Source organism: Aethalodelphis obliquidens, unplaced genomic scaffold (assembly GCF_003676395.1).
Source record: "Aethalodelphis obliquidens isolate GAN/ISIS:26980383/991018 unplaced genomic scaffold, ASM367639v1 scaffold9, whole genome shotgun sequence".
Classification (NCBI taxonomy): domain Eukaryota; kingdom Metazoa; phylum Chordata; class Mammalia; order Artiodactyla; family Delphinidae; genus Aethalodelphis; species Aethalodelphis obliquidens.
In genome coordinates, this window is record NW_020837953.1 from 46,522,934 (window position 1) to 46,533,744 (window position 10,811).

The window sequence follows — 10,811 nt, forward strand, 5'->3', positions numbered from 1 at the left end:
TTTTTTGCGGTACGCGGGCCTCTCACTGCTGTGGCCTCTCCCGTTGCAGAGCACAGGCTCCGGACGCGCAGGCTCAGCGGCCATGGCTCACGGGCCTAGCCGCTCCGTGGCATGTGGGATCTTCCCGGACTGGGGCACGAACCCGCATCCCCTGCATCGGCAGGCGGACTCTCAACCACTGCGCCACCAGGGAAGCCCCGTATCTCTCCCTTTTTAAAAAAGGTTTCTTTAATTTTTTTGAGTAAGACTTTGCAGTTTTCACTGTACAAGTTTTGTACATATTTTGTAAAATTTATCCCTTAAGTAATTATTGTTTGAAGATTCTATTGTTAATAAAATAGTATTTTTAAATTTCATTGTCTACATGTTCATTGTTAGGATAGACGTACAATCAGTTTTTATGACTTTACCTTGTATTATTTTATACAAAGAATACACGGTCAACACTAGTAGCTTTGTGGTTGGTTCCTTAGGGTTTTCTGTGTGCACGGTCATGTCATCTGCAAATAAAGATGGCTTTACCTCTTTCTGATTTATGTGTTTTATTTCTCTTCTGTGCTTTCTTGCACTTGCTTGAACCTCCAGTACAGTACTGAATGGAAATGATGAGAACGGACATCTTTGCTTTCTTTCTCATCTTAAGGAAAAAACATTCAGTCGTTCAGTGTTAAGTACAATGTAGGATTTTTGTTGTTGTTTAATCAAGCCGAGAATGTTCCCTTTTATTTCTAAGTTTGTTGAGGTTTTTACCATGAATGGCCATTGAATTTTGTCAGATGCTGTTTTTTTTTCTTTTGTATCTAATGAAATGATCATATGGTTGTTATTACTTTATTTGTTAGTATGGTGAATTATATTTATTCATTTCAGATGTTAAACCAACTGTGCATTCCTAGATTAAATCCTGCTTGGGCATTCTGTACTATTGGATTCAGTTTGCTATTATTTTGTTAAAAACTTTTACATTTGTGTTCATGAGGGATAGTGAGCTGTAGTCTTCTTTCTTTGTAATATCTTTGTCTGGTTTTGATATCAGAGTAATACTGACTTCAGAAATTAGTTGGGAACTATTTCCTCCTACTCTGTTTTTCTTTTATAAAGCATTGATCTTTTTTCTTTGTTAAATGTTTGATAGAATTGACAGTGAAGCCGTCTGGGACTAAATTTTTTTTAATGGAAACTTAACGATTGTTACTGAAACCAGGTTCGTACTGCTCACCACACAACAGGCCAATAAATCGAGAGAGGAATAGTGACTTTATTCCGGAAGCTGGCAGACCAAGAAGATGCGGACTGTGTCCCAGAGAACCGCCTCACCTGAGTTAGAATTCAGGCTTCTTTTATACCAAAAGGGAGGGGGGTGGCTGCTTGTTGCAGACTTCCTGGTGCCAGAATCCTTTGTTCTTGCAGCTGTCCCACATAGATCTCGTCACAATGTTCTTATAAGCCTCCAACAATACAGTTGTCATTTTCTGTTCTGAAACTTTTTACCTCTATCTGAATGGGAAAATGTTATACCTTTAAGGGTCAGAGCCTTGAGAATGGGCTATCATATATATTTCAGGCTGTAGGCAACATTCTTTTACAAAGGTGAAGAGCCAGCATGACTCAGCATAGGTAACAGAGCCCAAGTGTTAAGAGCTAAAGGTATAGGTCTGATATGGAGTCAGGTTTGTTCTTCTCTGTTACAAAAGTACAGATAGACATAGGCCTATTCAGATTTTATATTTTGTTATGTGTCACTAGTAATCTGTTGATCTCTAAATGTTTTATTTCATCTGGGATATCAAATTTGTTGGTATAAATTATGAATTATTTCTGTAGTATCTTTTTTTTTTTTTTTTTGCGGTACATGGGCCTCTCACTGTTGTGGCCTCTCCCGTTGCGGAGCACAGGCTCCGGACGCGCAGGCTCAGCGGCCATGGCTCACGGGCCCAGCCGCTCCGCGGCATCTTCCCGGACCGGGGCACGAACCCGTGTCCCCTGCATTGGCAGGCGGACTCTCAACCACTGCACCACCAGGGAAGCCCTGTAGTATCTTTTTAATGTCTATAGGAATCTGTAATTTTGACTTTGAATTCTTAATATTGCTAATTTGTTTCCTCTTAATCATGCTAAAATAGAAGGTTATCAATATTATTGATCTTTTCAGATAGGTAGCATTTGGTTTCATTGATTTTTCTCTGTCTGATCTCCCAATCTTATTTTTATTATTTCTTTTCTACTTACTTTGGGTTAATTTGATTACTTTTCCCCCTAGCTTCCTAAAATGGGATCTTAGATAACTGATTTTATCACAGATTCTAATTTGTAATTAGAATGGAACATTCTGTTACCATTTTGTTAAAAATTTTATGTGTGATTTCTTCTTTTACCCATGGATTGTTTGGAATTAAATTGTTTAATCACCAGGGACTTGGGATTTCTCTCTCCCCGCCACCCCTCTCTCCCCGCCACCCCTCTCTCCCCACCCTCTTTCTCCCCCCCCCCCCCCCTCCCCCCCCCCCTTTTGGAATGTTATTGATTTCTAATTTAGCTCTGCTGTGGTCAGAGTACGCAGTAAGATTTCAATCTTTTGAAATCTGAGACTTGGTTCTTGGCTCAGCATGTGGTTTACCTTGGTGAATGTTCCATGTACACTTGTAAAGAACTTCTGTTCTGCAGTTGTTAGGTGTACTGTTTTATTATTGTCAGTTTCTTTGAGGTGGTTTATATTATCATTCAGATCTTCTCTGTCCTATCTAGTTGTATTGTCAGTTACTCAGAAAGGTGTGTTAAAGTCTTGTGAATTTGGTTATTTCTCCTTTTAATTCTGTTAGTTTTTGCTTCATATGTATGGAAATTGTGTCTTTATCTTTCTCACTGTAGTGACCCTTTAACATTTTTGGTGTAACCCTTTTTGTGTCTAGTAGTACTCTTTTGTCATGAACTCAGTTTTGTCTAAAATTAGTACAGCTACTCTGGCTTTCTTATGCCTGTTGTCTGCATGTGGTATATCTTCTTCCAGCTTCTTACTTTGAATCCTGATTTTTACTTTTATTTAAAGTACCTTTCTTGTGTACTTTAAGCTTTTCAGTTGTTTCTTGCTTTTTTATCCAGTCTGGCAAGCTCTACCTTTCGTTTGGAGTGTTTAGTCCATTTTAATGTAGTGCAGATGATTCTCAGGTTGTATAAAACTTGAGCTACATACAGTTTTAATAGCAGAGCTGTCATTGGAGAATCACAGAAGTAGTTAATATATAAATATCTTACTTTCATGGCCACATGATGATACTTTTGATTCAGCAGTAGACTTGCAGACTAGTTAGGTAAACAGTTCTTTGTGTACTCATTCATGTTAAAATGTATTTCTTATCTTTTTACTTCTTACATAAAAAACAGTTTTATACTGATAGAGAGGAAGAAGATGTAATAAATGTGTTGGCCTCTCTTATTGCAAGAGGAGGGTATTCTTTTTTTTTTTTTTTTTTTTTTTGCGGTACGCGGGCCTCTCACTGCTGTGGTCTCTCCCGTTGCGGAGCACAGCCTCCAGACGCGCAAGCTCAGCGGCCATGGCTCATGGGCCCAGCCGCTCCGCGGCATGTGGGATCTTCCCGGACTGGGGCACGAACCCACCTGCATTGGCAGGTGGACTCTCAACCACTGCGCCACCAGGGAAGCCCCAAGAGGAGGGTATTCTTAGTAACCACAGGCCTACTCCTTAATGTGCGTCAGCAACGATAGTTTTATTATATTTTACTATTTTAAATTGTGAATGCAAAATTGTTTTATTCATAAATTTATGGTATACATATATTAAATAACATATTAAAATAGGACAAAGCAATGGTGCTCTCTCTGAAATATCTTACATAGAAATCTTTCTGTGTGTGCTGTACCAGGTATATGTTTCTCCAAATGAAATTTTAATTAGGCTTATTGTACACGCTTAGCATATATGTAAATTTTAAGCATAATTGCTATGTAACATATAAATGGCCCATATTATTCTAATGGAATTTATTCAGCCATCTTTAAAGGCGTACATTTATTTGGCCTTTTATAAAATAGACCTTTATATTTATGCTTGGAAACTGCCCCAGAGCCCTTTAGTTTGAGACTAGGGTTTTCTGGAAAACATCATGCTGACTTATTTTTCCTAAATTGGTACTGGATTTTATTATTTGAGCTCAGGTATCTTTCCCATTTTCTAAATAAAGTTCAAATTCTTTGACTTCTCTTTCTCAGAAACTTATTTGCATTCTTATGTTTACCTTCTCTTGCTAACACTAAACATATACATTTTCACTATGTATAAGTAAAATTTATAATCATGCAGCAAAGATTTCACCTTTGCCTGGACAGTTTTGTTCCCTGAAATATGGATGGCTGTTAGACGTTTGGATTAAGCTTTTTACATATTCAAGAGAGTGTATATGTGTTTGCTTACTTATTTATGCACACCCACATCTCCTTCAACAAAGGATGAAAGGCCTCCAGTAGCTTAATCGTTAGTTTTTATCTCTGATCTATAAATATCACTATTTGTTAACCACTGAGTATTAATCATCTTTGTTTTCTGCGCTATAGCCGATGCCTGGTACAGGGTAGAGAGGACTAAATATTTGTTGAATTGATGGAATACATAAATCGGGTCCAAGTCCACATCACATTTGATCACGCAGAACCTGTTGTAGAGTTGGCGTAGCAGAGTATGCAGATAAGCCTGCTCTAAGGATCATTTTCATCTTCCTCTCTTTCATTCTAAAAAATTAAGTCTATAGAATTTCTGTCAGAGATCTTCTATTTGTTCCTTGTAAATGGACTTCACTAAAGCATCTGGCCCTGGATTAGTTTTGCAGTGCTTCGGACTTTAATGAATGTTGAGTCTGTTTCAGCTCCCAAATAAGACATTGCCAGGAGGCCCTTTTTTTATACTTTGCCTAAGGTATATGATCAGGATTCTTCTGAAATTCATTCCACACTCACACCCTTTGCTTAAATTCTTCTCTTTTTACTATTTCTCCATTAGATTAGTCCCCATTAATTGGTTGTAGGGTGGTGGTTTTTTTATCTCAGGATTTTGGTTGGAAAGAGTAATAGTTGATAGTGCTATATGATTTCTTTTGATGGAAATCCAGTAATTACAAGAACACCTTATTTAAATCAGTCTTGACAAGCACCTTTGCTAGGGTTTTATTTATGTTGTAACAGGATATTGGACTCTACCTCATATTATATTCTTAATGATAGTAGAAGTGAAATTGCTGAAAGAGACCACGTAGTGAAGTTTTCTGGTGTAACCATGACCTTTCAACTGATTATCAGCATAATAATAGACAAATTTGAGTTTTTATTTATTGTGCTTTGACCAATTAGAAATATTTTGAACTTTTGTTCTGAAAATTTTTTGTTTTAGAAATTTACCCATGTGGTTCCCTTTGGGCTGAGAACTTCAGACATTCACTTCTGTTCAAAAGTTACACGAAACAACACTTCTCACACAAATTATATGACTTAATTCATTTTATCTTGTTTGAAGATAACTTTTTTTTTTTTTTTTTTGCGGTACGCGGGCCTCTCACTGTTGTGGCCTCTCCCGTTGCGGAGCACAGGCTCCGGACGCGCAGGCTCAGCGGCCATGGCTCACGGGCCCAGCCGCTTCGCGGCATGTGGGATCTTCCCAGACCGGGGCACGAACCCATGTCCCCTGCATCGGCAGGCGGACTCTCAACCACTGCGCCACCAGGGAAGCCCTGAAGATGACTTTTTAAATTTAATACTTTCATATTTTATTCCTTTTTGGAGAATCTGTAGCTTTTACTTAAAGTTGACTTTATGCCTCTGTTCTTTCCCCTAAATATAACAGAGAGCATTATCAAAGGTTCTCAGGGGTGGGTGAGGAGATAAAGGCCACTTACATTATCAGCCTCTGGGAATGGCATCTTCATTACTTATTGTAGTAGTGATTTTATTTTTGATAATTTTTTTAACACAGAAGTCTGGCTGTAAGTTCTTCTGGTCTGTTGTGTTCCTGATTCAGCTCATCACAATTGTGGCCCCACTTTGCTTTTCAGTGTGAACCACTCACAAGTTTCTTTAGCCATTTCTTTCTTTTATCTCTTTTTAATATAATAGTTTTATTGAAATATAATTCATGTACTATATATTTCACATATTTAAAGTGTGCAATTTAATGGCTTTCAGTATATTCAGATTTGTGTTAACTACCACCACGATCAATTTTTGAACATTTCAGCCCCCAAGGAAACCTGTGCTCATTAGTCACTCCCCATCTCCCATCTCTCCTCACCCCACCCAGGCAGCCATTATTATATTATTATTATATTCTGCCTTCCATGTCTTACGGATTCCCCTGTTGTGAACATTTCATTTAAGTGGAATTGTGCAATATGTGGTCTTTTGTAACTGGTTTCTTTCACTGAGGGTAATGTCTCCAACTTTAATCCATGGTGTAGTTTTTATGTGTGTGTGTGTGTGTGTGTGTGTGTGTGTGTGTGTGTGTAACCATTTTTATGTATAACCATTTTATTTCTCTTCCTGGTCAGCTTTGTCTATCTGTGTCTTAAAATGCGACACCTGCACTAAAGCAACGCTTGTCAGATTTGATCAGCATATGGTGTCAAGGAGTTAACTTCAGTTGTCCCAAAAGCTCACCTCAGTGCAGTCCAAGCCTTCATGAATGTGCACATCACATTCATTTTTTTCTTGTGTTTTGTCTTTGTCCTGTTTTGTTTCATTTTTCTTCGCATTTTTGCCTTCCCTAAGCCATTTATCTCCCGCTCTCAGCTTTTTGACTGAATTTTCAGCCAGGCAGGGGACTTTAAATTTATCACTGTTATTTTCATTTTGTTAGGTATCAACTATTGGTCAGTTGCCTGCTGTCATTAATAACAACAATATTAATAATCGTAACAAAATTTAAATGTATTTGTTGGTTGAGTGCTTATATGTTAGGCAAAAGTTTAAGTGCTTTTTATGAATGAATTTATTTCATCTTTATAACAATTCTGTGAGAAAAGTACGGTTATCACCTGCAGATTAATAGCCGCACTCTGTCATATTTATATACACATAATAATTTAAACTTGAGGGTAGTCTAGAATTGAGGCCAGTGCCTTACAACAGTCCCCTTGAAATGTCCATTGAATCTGCAGTTTGGGGGATTTGCCATTCAGCAAGTTAAAAGCCCTTCATGCTGCAGCCTGGCTGTGTGTCTCCATCCTTCCTCCTGGGCTCTCAGCAGGGACGGATGAGTGATTCAGCTTTTACTTTTGTTTGGCAAAAGTTAGAAAGTTCCTTTGCTAATTTAAGGAATTTCTTCCTCGTAAGAGTTTTTTCCAAGCTAAATACTGGTAAAATATTTTGAGGTTTACATGGTGTTTTGAAAACTGTCTATTTAACATCAATCTGTTGGAATTTTAACATCTGTGAATCTATATTAAGCATTAATGCTAACATAATAAGTATTTAGCAAGCCAGGATAAAAGCCCTTAGCCTTTTTACATCGAAGAAGAGGCTTTAATAAAATCATTCATTCATTTGTTCAGTAATAAACGTGACGGAGTCCCTGCTCTTTGCAAAACCCTAATGGGAGAGCATTTGCTGAAAGCGTTGAAATCTAAGTAAGTGTTTAAATCTTAGAACAACGTGGGCCCATGAGTTTTGAAAAGGCTCACATATGAACAAAACTTCTTAAATGTACTGTAGAATATTAAAATTTATATTTGTCCTAGTATGTGTGTTTCTTACACTAGTTTGAAGTATACTTCAGAATACTTTTTTTTTTTATAGCTCTCCTAGATAAATTTTTTTACCCCCAAAGTTTGAAGGTCGGTGTATTAGTTTCCTGTGGCTGCTGTAACAAATTACCACAAACTTGGCGACTTAAAACAACAGGTTTTATTCTTTCCTAGTTCTGGAGGCCAGACGTTAGAAACCAACATGTCAGTGGGGCCATGTTCCCTCTATCTCCACAGGGGGAGAATCATTCTTTGCCTCTTTCAGCACTGAGTAGCTCTCCTAGCTCTCCTCCTTTATGGCCACATCTTTCTCTGCTTGTCTTCCCATTGCCATCTTCTCTTTGTGTCTGTGTCTTCTCTGTTCCGTGTTTCCCACTGCCTCTCTTTCATAAGGATGCTGGTCACTGGGTATAGGGCCCGCCTGGGTCATCTAGAATTGTCTCCTCATCTTAAAATCCTTAACTTAATCACCATCACATCTGTAAAGACCCTTTTTTCAAATACGGTCACAATCACATGTTCCAGGGATTTGATGTGGATATCTTCTGGTGGTCATTTTTTAGCCTGCCACAGTTGGATTTTACTGTTACACAAAATGTTACTAAAATAAATTACAGTACTTATTTTTAATTTTTTGTAATAGTTTATTTTTACTTCCTTTCCTTTTCTATCACAGTTTATTTAGATTGTGGACTTTATAATATTGAGAGTATAAAAATATTCTAGTAGTGACTGTGATATTTCTGTAACATTTGAGGACATTTGATTTATAAAATACTGTCATATTTGTATTGGCATAAAGTATAGTGTATTTGGCTTTCTTGGTACAAAGAACATTTATTTAAATAACAGAATTGTCATGTATAACCACCATATTGACTGATTTATTCTGACCTGTCAGGTTGCTGAGTACTTCTTCCTTGGCTCCGCCCTAGATGGACCCAGCCTGCCCCAGTCGAGTCAGAGGGCACCTGCCCCTCAGGGCCTCTCGGGGGCAAGGTCTCCTGCTGCTTGTAGGTCCGATCTCTGAGGTGGCCTGGGGTCAGCCCTGGCTACCTTTGAAGCTATTGCTCTTTTAAGTCTCTGCCGTCTGTTCCATTTCCTGTCCTGCAGCGCTGCCCCGACCAGCTCTCTTCTCCAGGAGACGGATTATTCCCCCATAGCCGGTCACTTTCTGGGCTTCTTATTAAATCACTACACCGACTGCCCACCCTTGCCCTTCTTGCTGCCCTGTCTGTTGCTTGGCCTGCCTTCTCCCTGCCCATAGTATTGGTTGGGTGGTGTATTCCAGCTTACTCAAGTACTTTGAATTACTACTTATTCAGGGATTTTGGGGAAAGTTGGCTCTTAACTTTCCTCCATTCTGCACCGCCCCCCCCCCACCATGTCACGAAAGAGGTGTAAGTTATCATGTGTCTCAAATCAAGTCTACCTTTACTTGATGCCTCCGAGTCGTCATTATTGGTGGCCATCACACAAAATCGTGTGCGACTGTGGAGAGTTTCAGATCTTTGGTTTGCATAATGTTGGGTTGGCCAAAAGGTTCATTTGGTTTTTTCCATAAGATGACTCTAGTAGCACTTAGTTGTCTTTTACTTCATTCAAAACAATTTTGTTAGATCGTATGTGATAGCTGTCATATTAGTGTGCATTTAAAGAAAGACTTATCAAAATTGGTGAATTTTTGTGTAGCCATTTTAATATTGAAGATGGAAGAAAACAACATTTTTGGCATATTATTCTTTATTATTTCAAAAAAGGTAAAAAACGCAAACCAAACACAAAAACTGATTTGTGCAGTGTATGGAGAAGGTGCTGTGACTGATCGAACATGTCGAAAGTGGTTTGCAGAGTTTCGTGCTGGAGATTTCTTGCTGGACGATACCCAGTGGTCACGTAGACCAGTTGAAGTTGATAGCGATCAAATCAAGACGTTAATTGAGAACAATCAATGTTCTGCAACGTGGGAGCTAGCCGACACACTCAAAATCAAGCGTTGAACGTCATTTGCACCAGCTTGATTATGTTAACCACTTTGATGTTTGGGTTCCACGTAAGTTAAGCGAGAAAAACCTTCTTGACCATATTTCCGCATGCCATTCTCTACCTAAATGTAATGAAAATGTTCCGTTTTTAAAACAAATTGTGATGGGCAATGAAAAGTGGATACTGTGCAATAATGTGGAATGGAAGAGATTGTGGGGCAAGCGAAATGAACCACCACCACCACCCACACCAAAGGCTGGTCTTCATGCAAAGAAGGTGATGTGTATATGGTGGGATTGGAAGGGAGTCCTCTATTATGAGCTCCTTCCAGAAAACCAAACGATTAATTCCAGCAAGTCTTGCTCCCAGTTAGACCAACTGAAAGCAGCACTTGACGAAAGCTTCCAGAATTAGTCAACGGAAAACACATACTCTTCCATCAGGATAACACAAGACCTTGTGTTTCTTTGATGACCAGGCAAAAACTGTTACACCTTGGCTGGGAAGTTCTGATTCATCAGCCATATTCACCGGACATTGCACCTTCGGATTTCCACTTATTCCGGTCTTTACAAAAAATGTCAGTTCCCTGGAAGACTGTAAAAGGCACCTGGAACAGTTCTTTGCTCAAAAAGATAAAACGTCTTGGGAAGATGGAATTATGAAGTTGCCTGAAAAATGGCAGAAGGTAGTGGAACAGAAGGGTGAATATATTGTTCAATAAAGTTCTTGGTGAAAAAGAAAAATGTGTCTTTTATGTGTACTTAAAAACCAAAGGCACTTTTTGGCCAACCCAATTGTTTGCCAAGTTTGGGAGTCTTCTACAGTGAGGCTCTGTTGCGCCACTGCTCTGTGTTAAAATCACACAGTCTCTCTCATTTGTTCTTTCAGACCTGTTGTTTGACTGGGAAATCCAGAACTGTGAGGAAGCCAGACAGCTAAGGTTCAGGGTGAGGGCTTCGAGGTTCTCCAGGGACATTGCTGGAGGGGCACTACTGTGGTTGCCCAGAGCCTTTTTGCTTATTTTTTAGTCACTAGCTTTGTTCTTTTTTTTTTTTTTTTTTTTTTTTTTTTTTTTTTTTT

At 38.8% G+C, this 10,811-nt stretch overlaps 1 protein-coding gene across 1 annotated transcript in view; it reads left to right on the forward strand.

Annotated features, from left to right (window-relative positions):
• Nucleotides 1–10,811, forward strand: part of RERE (arginine-glutamic acid dipeptide repeats) — a 435,053-nt gene that overhangs the window by 318,581 nt on the left and 105,661 nt on the right.